General features: G+C 34.7%; 1 protein-coding gene across 2 annotated transcripts in view; it reads left to right on the forward strand.

The window, feature by feature from the left end:
- Positions 1–738: 738 nt before the first annotated feature.
- Positions 739–13,442, forward strand: part of LOC121728062 — a 28,280-nt gene continuing 15,576 nt past the window's right edge. For both annotated transcript variants that reach the window (XM_042116168.1, XM_042116167.1), the window contains exon 1: positions 739–863. The gene's annotated coding sequence lies outside the window, so the exon portion shown is untranslated. The remainder of the gene's footprint in view (positions 864–13,442) is intronic.

Below are 13,442 nucleotides of genomic sequence, written 5' to 3' on the forward strand. Positions count from 1 at the left end.
AAAGAATTTGAATTTGAAAAGAATTGCTGCACGAGTTTAGTATGTAGATAATTTCTCAATTCTCATCATTATTTATTTATTTACTTATTTATTTATAAATTTGTTGTGCACAAAAAATATATCACACATTACAGTTTACACAGAAAGACGACACAAAGGATCTGCTTATTTCTAAAAAGAAATCTCTTCCAGCAGCCCTACGGAGAGAGATAGGATTAAAACAGCAGATAGGACGTGCACAAATAGTGACATTAAACACAATATATAAACCAATAAATATTAATATAGCAATTCAATTAAAAAGTAGTTTTTACACATTTTCTTCAAGACTCAACATTTTGTTATATTTCCGTTAAATATATTATGTTAAGACTGTAAACTTTGTTGGGCGTTAAAACTGATTTTTTTACTTGTTAGATGATGTATTAGTATTACTTTAACGAGCATAATATATTATTGTTTATCTTAATTATGTAACAAAACAAAATTTAAAAGTCCGATAATTTTAGCAAGACTAGCAATTTTCAAGTTTGTTTCAAAATGGCGGAAAAACTGAAACAGAAAATTAATTGCAGAGTCTTGATAATAATTAACAAACCTATATTTTATTACAAATCTTTTTTAATCTATTTTTCATAGAACATCAACGGGAAAACCTGTTCTGTACATTGGCAATTGGCATGTGCATTCCCGCGTTTCGCCAATCGCGCGCCAGTATCGTACGAACGCTGCACGCAGCCGCGCGTGTTTTTTTTTTCTTATTTTTTTTAAAGTTACATCGGTAACGGCAAAGATTGTTTATTTTTCGGCGTGTTGTGAGATCAGTGAAAAAACCTGTTTTAATTATACTGTGGGATTACCTGGTAATTTTTATTATTATTTTCGTACGAAATTTACTTATCTCATTTTCTTTATCTTAACTCGAAAACTTTGCATAATAGCCTTCTAAATTTAACCTTCCTAGTTAATTTTTAACTGTACCTAGATTACGTATGCTAAGATGTATAATTACCATAACTGCGTATTGCAATGCGTAATGAAGTACTTTATAAAGAGAAACGAACAAAAGTCCTTGTTCTAAAGTTGGTTAAAACAACTTTTAAGGAATGTGGAATCTTGGAATTTGTGAACGCATTTTTTCCAATTTTGTTTTCATAGCATCCTATAGGTATCTATTTTTAATTCATCTTTTGATCATGATATTTTTTAAGTTTCAGAATATAGGTATTTCTTTGTTTGTAATAGGGACAGATAAATTATTTGATTAGTAAAACATAAACAGTCGTTGGCCGAAGTTGGCATGACCACGAAAAAGCAGCTTCATATTTAGGAAATCGAGCTTGGCTTGGGACAAAGTAAGAAAAAAATTAAAATTGCTTAAAAAGGCACGGTTTCCCAGGTACGACCTATGTATAGATCGCTTATTCTTACCCAGTATTCACTTAATACTTTCAATGAAAATAATACAGTCGTTACCGAAATACTGATAATAAAAAATATACACACAAGACTATCTCTTTAAAGTTTTAAGATAAACGAACGAATAGGTATGTACAAACTCTTTATACTGATGAAGGTAAACAAAACTTCCATTCTAGTACAACCATTGGCTTTACAATGATATTATACAAATCACGTACAGGGGCAATAGTTTGTATGAAGAGAATCTCTATGGAAAGGTTTTCTTAGTGGGTAGAGCCGAGAGACTATTATCTAACTCTATAGTTAATAAATATTTTTAACCTCCGACAAAAAAGAGGGTTTTTTTTGTTTGAAAGCTGATTTAATTGAGAGTGTTCTTAGCTATAGTTCATCATCATCAGCCTGCTCCGTGCTGAAAAATCGTGGTTCATCTGGTTCGTGAACGGCCGATTAGCAACTTGCAGTCGTTTGGTGGGCTTTATTGCTTTCTAGTTCGTGACTTTTTGTTTTTGTTTCGTGACATGTTCGTGACGTGTGATTAATGGAAAGTTGACCTGGTGCTGCAGCATCACCTGGTAATCAATAGGATACCCAACTCCTCACCAACTTAGAGCAATGGTTTCGTGTTTGGGCTCATTTTAATTGCGACAACTAGTAAGACGTAGATAAACAATACATTTTTGGATGCTGCTGCTGCAGCATCACCTGGATTCTATGAGAGCCGAGCTCTATATGAACCCAAAGTGGAGGTTTCATGTTTGGACTCATATTGACGGACTCATCCAAAAGGACATTCCTAGATGGTATTTATTGGGATATAATATGATCCTGTTGATAGAAATTATTATAACCAACACAAGTTTAAAAAGCATGAAATAAAATAAAATTAAGAAATTTTAAAAAAACCCGCCAAACAACTTTAAAAAGTAATGAAATAATATATTTTATTTACTGACTTTAAGTTTAAATAATTCCTAAGTGTAAAGTGATATTTTAGTCCATAATTGTTGTCACGGTGTGTCGGGGGACCGCTAATGTAGATGTTTGATTTCACATAACATTATAGTTTAGGGGTCAGTTTTCAGCGAACCAAATCGAGACAATCAGTGACATGGCTATACAAAATGCAAAAGACACTGTTGGCGGTCCCCCGACACACCGTGACAACAATTATTATGGATTAAAATATCACTTTACACTTAGGAATTATTTAAACTTAAAGTCAGTGAATTAAATATATTATTTCATTACTTTTTAAAGTTGTTTGGCGGGTTTTTTTTTAAATTTCTTAATTTTATTTTATTAGTCACAATAAGTACATATTAAGTACCTAATTGAATGTATTATTATTCAAAGTTTGTGTGTACGATTGTTTCTTCTTCACGCAAAAAATATTGAACGGATTTTGATCGAAACAAAAACACACAGGCCTTTGTTTATTCCGAAAAAGTACAACGTTCTTGTAGGACACTGCGGGTAAAATTTAGTTTATAATAATTACGGTAGGTAATTATTATACCAACTAAATCAACGTTTAATATCTCAATGTAAGGCATAACCTTAACTTTGTTTCCTCCCTATTCCCAAGGTGTGCTGTCTGTGTATTATTTTACAGAATAGTTGTTTAAAGATTTTACGTCGAGATAACATAAACACACCCATCCTCTAAAGTCAAAACATTGTTATGCAACCGCGTAGGTTATACGAGATACAAATATTGACCATCTACAGTCCATTCACAGTTATTTTACCAACATCTGACCTTTATGACGACGTAATAAGGGTCATTGTAACTCCGAGTTGTAGAGTTCGAAGCGCGTCGCACGTTATAGCAAAAGAGTTCAACGCGTACGCGGCCCGCGTATACGTTCCTATGTAATGTTAGCGGATGTCGATGGACAAGCTACATGATATTATATTTATTTATTTAAATCAGTATATTATGTTAGTCACTATATATAATTTTAATAAGTGATTATTATATTTATCTTGCTTTATTTTCTATTCGTGGTTGACATTTCAATTTGGAAAAATATTTGAAAAATATTATTATTATTAATTATAACTGATAATTAATAATAATATTAATTATCGGGCGGGAGGATTATTTACTTCCGTTATAACTTCCTCTTCTCATATTATCTAAAATATGAGAAGTACATTAATTAATATTTAGAATTATGTACTCAACTTAATCTTAGCCATTCTTAATTTTAATGTATTTCTTTATGATTTTGCTATATTTGAATTATCAACGAAAGTTCGTTTCTTTTGTGTAAAATGGTATAAAAGCCAGCCATATTGCATTGATTGATTCATTCTGTAATTAACTTTGAGACATGTAAGGTAAAACTCTGCTCGAATAAATATCGCTCAATGTATAATTCAAGACTTTTACTATTCTCTAACAGTAAAAATTGAAAAAAAAATGTGGTAAGATCTGTGAGATGATGTTTACGAATGTTTTTTTTAATTCTTCATATTTTTACATAAAATTAACATTTATAAAGTAACAATTTGTACCAAAAATAGGTTAGATATCATTACTAAATTACCTAGGTACTTTAAATAATTTTAATTTAAATGAATTTAAAATATTATTTATTTAATATTTTGGCTTGATATTATTTGTTGTGGTTATTTTGATATTAGAATTAATAAGTTCTTCTATATAATTAATAATTATAAATAAAAATGAATTTAAATTTTCTAAGTCTCCCTAAAATTCGAGAACGGCTGAACCGTTTTGGGTGATTTCATTCTTGAAATATTTGTGGAAGTCCAGGAATGGTTTATAATCAGGAGGGAAATGTTACGAAGTTCGCGGGTCACCTAGTATTTACTAACAACTTGAATAAAATATTCATTCATAAAAAATAATAACGGATTATACCTGCTGTAATTTTGATGTAACCATTACTATGTATCTTAATTAAATGTGTGTAACTATTTTTTAAATATAATGTTTAAGCCCTAGTTAGTGTGTTATGTTCCGTTAAATATAATTGTTATTTTATGTTAATTAAGTAAAATACTGGTTCTCGTGCACTAAATGCATAATTATTAATTTGTTATATCATTTTGTGATGAAATAATAATAAGTGGTAAGGATGAATCACAGAAATAAATCAAGATTCACAGTAAGAAATCTTGATTTATTTATTTACTAGCTTTTGCCCGCGGCTTGGCTCGCGTGAAATTCGAAAATCGTGTACAATACGAGTACGAATATTCTTGCAAATCTCCTTTAGACCAGAAGTAGCCTATGTTACTCTCTATCCTTTCAACAAACGGCCGTTCCCAATATTTGATCTATCTCTGGTTTTGCCCTACTAGAGATAGGAATAGCTCAGATTAGACATTAGAGACATATAATTTATGTCAATTGTGAGCTATTCTGTGGCGATTTGTCTTTTTGGTCTAAAGAAAACAAAACTAGTAGAGCAAAACCAGAGATAGATCAAATATTGGGAACGGCCGTAAGTCGATGCCAAAAATCAAGTCAATTGGTTGCTTCGTCAAAAGTCAAAATGATATCTTTAATGTACAGAATTGTCATTTCTACAGTTTTATTATATGTATAGATTATTATTATTTATTTATTTATTTCTGTGGGATGGATTATAAATTTTTTCCTACTGGTGAATTTTCGATTATTTTGCTCTACGTCGCTGTCGCTAGACCAATGTCGGTAGAAAACGCATCTACAGCTCTTCTAATGTTGCGAGTGTCCATGGGCGACGGTAGTTGCTTTCCATTAGATGATTTATGATGACTTGTTTGCCCCCTTACTTTATATTTTTTAGGGTTCCGTATCCAAAGGGTAAAAACGGGACCCTATTACTGAGACTTCGATGTTTGTCCGTCTGTCTGTCTGTCTCCAGGTTGTAACTCAAGAACCGCTATACCTATACTTCTGAAATTATCACAGATTATGTATTTCTGGTGCCGCTGTAATAATAAATACTACAGGTCACATGTGACGCGAGTTTAATATTTTTATAACGCTACTAAAGAAGTTATCTCTTCAAAAATACTCAACGGAGTGTAAGAAAAAAAAAACTCGTGCCTAACTCTGAATCGACCATCTACTCGTACCAGTCAGAAAACAATTGCAATTCGTTCTCACAATGTTTTTAATTACTGTATAGGATAATAATTTTAGAATGCCGATTGTAAAGCCCATTTTATTAGACGCTATATTGTTAGCACTTGACCTGTTATTATTGTACGCTTATATTGTGTAACTTAGGCTAACCTAACCTAGAAAATCATTTATCATTCATAATAACTTACGAACGAACTAGATAACGGCCGCAACGCAATGGCGCCAAAATTTATTTATCGCGCTGTGCATTTTTCCGGGATAAAAAGTATCTCCATACCAAATTTCAGCAATATCGTTTCGGCGGTTTGGGCGTCAAGAGGTAACAGACAGACACATTTTCACATATATTATTAGTCTGGATAAACTCTATTTAGCCCTTAAAGGAGCATTTATCCTTCAATTCGCAAAGGCTAAAACGGCCTTTTTGGTGTTCCGTAGCCAAATGGCAAAAACGGAACCCTTATAGATTCGTCATATCTGTCTGTCTGTCTGTCTATCTGTCCGTATGTCACAGCCACTTTTCTCCGAAACCATAAGAGCTTTACTATTGAAACTTGGTAAGTAGATGTAATCTGTGAATCGCTTTAAGATTTTGATACAAAAATGGTAAAATTATTAAAAATTTTAAGGGTCCCTATAGATACAACTGAAACGAAAAAAAAAATTTTCATCTAACCTTTGCGTGTGGGGTATCTATGGATAGGTCTTAAAAAATCATATTGAGGTTTCTAATATCATTTTTTTTTAACCTGAATAGTTTGCGAGAGACACTCTTCCAAAGTGGTAAAATGTGTGTCCTTCCCCCTCTAACTTCTACCAGTCAGAAAACAACTTCTAAATTAGGGGAATGATAAATCTAATAAAAATATATGATGTACATTACTACATAAACAACCAACGAAAATTGGTTCGAACGAGATCTAGCCAGTAGTTTTTTTTTATACGTCATAAATGGTAAACCATAATTTAACTTTCATTAAATCAACTGAAATATGAAAATAAATCAAAAACCTCTTAATTTCATAAAAATAATCCTTATTGCTGCTACCCTTCATGGGCGAGTCCAACTCGCACTTGGCCGGTTTTATATATGTTTTTGGGCCCCAGTTATCTCGTAACATAGTGAATGTGATCCTTTTTTTTTCGTTGGGGGAATGCGTTTACGCATCCCCGGGGCCTGGGGAAGACCATAGAGGTATGTGGGACTCCCCGGGGCGGACGGAAGACGCACCCGGGACTACCCACTAAAACCCCAACGGAGTTCCTGCTCCTGAAGGTGGGACTACGGGAAATGCGTGATACACGACCGCAGCCCCATCACCTCTTCTGGCTCAACTCGTGGACACCATTCCACATTACTCCGCGACGATGCGCTGGAACACCTAGCGCATTGTGGCTTACTTGGGACTCAAGTGAATGAGATCCTGACAATCTAATAAAAATTAGTAAAAGCACTTAAAAACTATAAGTACAGATGACTAAATACTACGTTACTATATGGTACGATAACTTGAAGGTGCAAGATACCAAAAACTCTGAGTGGAGTCGCGGGAAACATCAAATAAACTAACACCATTTTTTATAGACATAATGAATAAAAATGATATAAAAATAATAAAATAGTTCACAAATGTTTCCGGTAGCGAACGTTACGTGTGCGTTATGTAATGTAGCGGTAAATAATATAACAGTTATGCTTTATATAAATAACAATATGGCATTTTAACACGTTATATAGGAGAGTAATTCAGAACTGTATGGTGGAAAATGTACGATTGTACTGATATCTGCACGGGGTTTCTCTGTTAAATATAGGACATTCAGTAGATAAGGTTTCCATCTTATAAAGTTTTAAGATCTGATGAAGATCTCCAGGGATAAACAACGGAAGATGGCACCAAGTAGGTACGACTATTATATTATGCTAGACAAGCTAAAAGCCGAGCTTTCTGAGGGCTCGCATCGTCACACCTTGACTGACTGGTGATAACACAATATTTACATGTAATTTTTTTTTTATAAATAAAAAGTAAATAAAAATTACTATTTTGAAGCACAAATCAATAGGCGTGATAGTTTTTCCGTAAAGTATACCACAAAAATTAAAACCGACTTCCAAGGTAAAAACAATAATAACATCCTTTAAATAATATGAACTAAAAAGTATTAAATAATTTTTCCTATCTAATAGTGCCTTTTTCGGTATTCGGCTAAACCTCAACTATTTCTGTACTCAATCTTCATCTTTTTGAAGTCGGTACCAGATATACTTAGCTGAATCTTCAGTCTGCCAGAATATTTGAAACTTTTTTAACTGGCACCGACTTCAAAATAACAAGCTAAATAAACAGCTATTATTTGTCCTAACTTTAACTAGAAACCAATTATTTCTTCTTAATTTATTTTATTTCTAAAAAAATAATTAAATGTAATGTGCTGTGAATCAGAGTTGCATAGCGGGCTATACGTATATATTGGAAGTATGTTTTGTAGGAACCCGGCAATGTATAATATACTATACTTTCATTTTCTCGAAAATTGTCAAATAGGGATTTTTTAATACTTTTCTGTACATCTTTAGACACTAAAGGAAAGGTATATGAACAGAAAAAATTAAAAATCGCGAAAAAAAAAATTCCGTCGAATTAAGGGTTAAACGGAGTTTATCTTATGCGATGTTCAGAAACGCACTTTCTTAGTTTATCAAACCAATAGCGTTAACGAATAGATAAACTGCCGTTAAAAGTTCCTCAGAAACCGGGCATAATTCACCTACTCCACAGAATTCACATATTTTGTACAAGCTACTGTAATTTAACTAAGTTTCTATTAAACACATTAACTTATAAGTAGGGAATTATATTGTAAAAGAAACACAAGCAAGAATATTTGTTCGTAATTTATTTATTTGACAACTATGGACTACTTTGCTACATATCCACCAATAGGAGGGTGAATTTGTGTACGAATTCGGACATCTACCGGTCCATAGCATTTGTATGACTCGAGCGATCTTTACACGAAATATTTCGAGTGTGAAGTTTTGAGAATACACAAACTATTAGCAACAAATTATATCGTGCAGGAAACCGGTCTCGAACGCTTCAACTCCCAAGCGGCCACATGTGGTTGATGTGGTGTACGAATTGGGACATCTATAACCGGTCCCACCGTTCGACTCGAGACACCGTTCGGCCCCAGGTGCGCGTGGTCTATGGTGGTTGCATACTAAGATCTCGATGGCAGCCGCGGCCTGGCCGCTGCGGCTCGGCCGCCTAATATCGAAGCAACTTACTTCTCAGAAGTATTGTCAAATATGTGCCTTACGCTCTGGAGTTAAGGTTGAATTTGTTATGTTCAATTTTGGTGACAGTGGTGACCCTGTCATGGTAATGATGATAATGATGAATGTAATTTGCATAGTAGCATATGCTTTCAGTTCTTAAAACAGCGCCGAAACCCCCAAACTTGTATCTATAAGGAATCCGGAGTTCTCTTAGTATCTTCGGAACCATAGTATACCTCGTTGCGAAATCTTGCGTTTTGGTAGCATATGCTTAGGATGCTTCTCATAAAACATATGATGATATGTTTCCATATAAATTTCGAGGAGTTCCCTCGATTACTCATGAATCCCATCATCAGGTCACCACTTTTGTGAACATGGTACCAAATTGGAGTGAAACCTAATACAACGAAACAAAAATTTCGAAAATCGGTTCACAAACGGCGGAGTAATCGTTGAACATACATAAAAAAAAAAATAAAAAAAAACTCCACAGCCGAACATATAACCTCCTATATATACTCGTATATTGGAAGTCGGTAAAAAATGTAAATGTTGTGGGAAGGAAGTGTTTTGCTTTAACTTTTTCAGTATTAATGACAAGTAGACATGTTTTTAACAGCCGTCGCCCATAGACACTGACTGGGCAATTTTCAGAAGTTTAAATTCTGTTTTAAATTCTAAAGAATATATGCAGCCGAATATAAAACCACCTTTTTTGGGAAGTCGGTTATAATAATGATTCGCAGCGTTGGCTGTAATTGTTTTAAATACATTGCCATACGTACATCCAATTTGTGTTGCTGAGTAAATGAAAAGTACAAAAATCTCTGTATCTTTAAAGTAAAGGTGTAAGAGGTATTCAAAGTGTAATGTCATGTCTCCTTGTAAGGACAAGGAAAACCTTTTCCAAGAACACTCGTGTTCTCGCCACATGACGTGTTTTCGCGATCACGTCGGTCTACGAAGAACTTAAATTAAATCTGAAATAGCTTCTTTAAAAGTAATTTTTTCTCTACCCTATAATATTTAGACATTAAATGTCTTTAATGAAATTATATTTATGGTTAGCATTTCCTTAAGAAAATATAATCTACGTTTTCAGTGGTTGGACCACTGAAAACAAAAAGAAACTTTAATTACAAAATGTAATAACTACGTAAGTATAAGTTTTAAATATTATTAGTAAAATACTCTTGGCTGGACATCGTCTATCAATAATAATGTGATTGAGGCCATCAAAGGTGTCGGGAGGTTTTTAAGTGAATGACGTTTTAGGGATCCCTAGCCCAAGTGAAGCTTCATTTTCTTTCTAAAAAATGAATCATGCAATGATCACCATTGATACCAGTGATACACCAGCATTGATACACCAATTCGCAACACAATTTAGACAACAGATTTACCGAAAATAATGAAGCTGAACAAATCTTCTAAAATTAAAGTTAAGTATTTTTTTAAACGGGCTTTGGCCCACCACTCATTCCCACCACTGTATCTCCTGTGTCGCCAGGATTGACAGCGGTATCCAACCACGAAAACCCTTTGATATGATCTCAGGGAGCCCGAGGGACATGCTAAAGCTGTCTTGGGACCCGCAACGAAATTAATCAGAAGAAAATAGGAGGAGTAGGAAGAATTCCAGATTCCCTCCCCATATAAAGCGGGAGACAGCACAAGGTTGCAGTGACCGAAAGTCAAAGAACTGGAAGGGGGAAGCACCACGGGAATAAACGTTAATAATAATAGTGACTACTACGCTAGAGCTAAATTAATTTATTGTGTTAGACTGTTGCCAGTAGTAATTGTGACAAAAACGCTTGAAGGCACGGAAGTTCCTAGCGCTGTCCACGAGATCACCGTAGTATGCGACACCAGATGTACAGAGTAGGTTGTTTAGCATTGTAGTTCTTTCGTCCTGCCAGAGACTGCACTCCCAGAGAACATGATGAGCTGTTTGTTCAAACATGTTGCCTTCGGTCGAGCACTCGCACATGGGTGATGCTACTAGATTAAATCCGTAGAGTTTGGCCTTAAAATTTCCATGACCGGTCAGGAATTGAGAAACGCAGTGATCAATATCCATCCAATGTTTGGATAGCCGTTCACGAATATTAGGGAAAAAATTATAAAGATGTCGCCCTTTGGTGGAACAGTCCCATCGCGTCTGCCATTCGGAGATTAGGCTAAAAGTTAAGTATATAATTATTATTATCTTGCCGCACTCAGAGACGAATATTAATTATTATTTAACAGTAATTAAATGAAGATATTAACATAAACTGTCCCATACATTATCTGACAAACTTTTCGTTTAAATACAGTTAAATGCAATTAATTTATTTTGTCTCTGAGTGCGGCAGTAAGAGTGTGACCGTAAAGTAAATAGTTGTAAGTAGTTCTTTTCTATAGTACTGTTATGTCTCCAACCATATGAGAAGCTTGGAATCTCTTTTTTAAATAATACGGCGACACTTCGTCTATGGTCCACGTATCAAAAAGTTCTATAGGCGTGTCCTATACCAGCTATACCAATAATGAGTTGCATAACGTCGGTTATGTAAGTGTCTCGTGTGAATTGTGCAGAGTTCGTGAGACGGAATGTGCCGAAGTGGGTCAAGTCTGCTTGCGACATGTCACAGCTTGGAGATCTACCCAGATTTGATAAATATTGTTAAGAGGAGTCCACACCACCGATTTTCCATACAAACGCTGTCCCCTGTTTCCTCCCTGGATAATGCCGCTAGAGTTATGATTTTTTTCCTGAATGTCTATGGCCACTATTAGCATGTCCCTATGTTTTATTTTTTTTCATTATATTTTTATTATTAAAAAAGATATGAATGTCCAACAACCCAAAAAAATGGCCAGATTTTCCTCTGTGTTCAAACACCCAGAAAACAATACTGGCTAAAATATACAAAAAAAAAAAAAAAAACATAGAAACACAGCTCAAGCCTTGCTTTAATTCTTAATGGAAAAAGTACTTAAATTGGTTAAGTTTTGGAGAAGGAATCAGCGGACAACGAATCGAAGATTTTTCTGTTCTTTTATTAGAACTTTTGTCGTGTTGTCTCTATCGCGCTCTGCGGTGGGAGACTTGAGATTGGTGAGGCAGCAATACATTTTCAAATACCTATTTTCAATTTCTCTCGCTCCTGGTGTATCCTCTTAATTGTTCGATATGGCTTGGATGCAGTCGAGGTAAAAGCGTATAATCTACGTTGGCCTTTGACGGCCCCTCTGCACATTCGTAATCGCTTGGTCCAAGATAAAAGAAACGTGCAGAGGGACATATTTATCTGTGATTACACATTACATATTATCGATGTTGGTTATTCATTATGGTCAACGTGATCCTTTAAATTGATTAATTAAAGTCGGTTATATAATTATCTTCGTGACTAGAGCAAGAATCACCTTAGTTAATTAATAAAAATATCAGTTGTGTAACAATAGGCAGGGCACAGACCCAAAAGGGCTCGGCCCAAGAGGCCCAAGAGGCACTTAGAAAGTGACAATTTTAATGTGATGATAGGGCCCTATCAAAAGAACTTGAAACGAGCCCCAGATGGTATAGTTACGCCACTGAAAAAGATAGTAAAATATAATATCAGAAGTCATTGAACAAATTGTGCACTGTAACAGACTCTGTCAAAGCATCTTTCTCTCTTTATCAAAGTATACCAAAAAATATACAGCTGGTAAAGCCGAGTAGAGCTGTAACAAAGACTTTGCTTACCTATGGACGTACTACCAAAGACACCATGTTATAATTGTTTCGAGTACGACCAAAGACACCATTATGTCTCGAAGGTCAACATCGAGCATTGTATACTAATGCTGATGACTCGATGACTCAGGCATTGATTAGTTTTTAATTATGACTCACGATTCGAAGACTATCATTTGGTATATTATCGACAAAAAAATTAAATAAGTATTTGTAACGAGGTGCTAACGATATAAATACAGAACTCTAGTACACTATACCATAGTATTTAATTTTTTTTTTATGAAATAAGGGGGCAAACGAGCGAACGGGTCACCTGATGGAAAGCAATTTCCGTCGCCCATGGACACTCGCAGCATCAGAAGAACTGCAGGTGCGTTGCCAGCCTTTTAAGAGGGAATAGGGTAATAGGGGAGGGTAGGGAAGGGAAGGGAAAAACGTGGTATTTCTCCGGTCGAGCCGGCCCATTCGTGCCGAAGCATGGCTCTCCCACGTATAATTAGTAATATCCACACTGCGTTCTTAACAGTTTAACTAACTTCAGTGCCTCTGTTTGAAGAATAACGGAGGTAGTAGAAACGGGACTCAGAACTTTTTCTTGATAAAAGGTTATAGGTTAGGTTAGTTTTGAGAGCGAATGGATGGATTATATTACGCTTTCACCCATAAATTAACTGAACAAGCAGATTTTAATAAAATTAGTTATACTGGTTTAGCCTCTTAGTATAATAAATATTATATTTAAAAGTAATTATTATACTAAGAGGGTAATTTGTGTACAAACAAAGTTTGTCCAAACTCCAATCCAGTCTAGTCCAGAAAGTCTGTCAAATCCAAAAGATCCAGTTTTGGGTGTGTATTTATGCGGGCGAAACTGTAGGCAAAAGCTAGTT

Source organism: Aricia agestis, chromosome 6 (genome assembly GCF_905147365.1).
Source record: "Aricia agestis chromosome 6, ilAriAges1.1, whole genome shotgun sequence".
Lineage (NCBI taxonomy): Eukaryota > Metazoa > Arthropoda > Insecta > Lepidoptera > Lycaenidae > Aricia > Aricia agestis.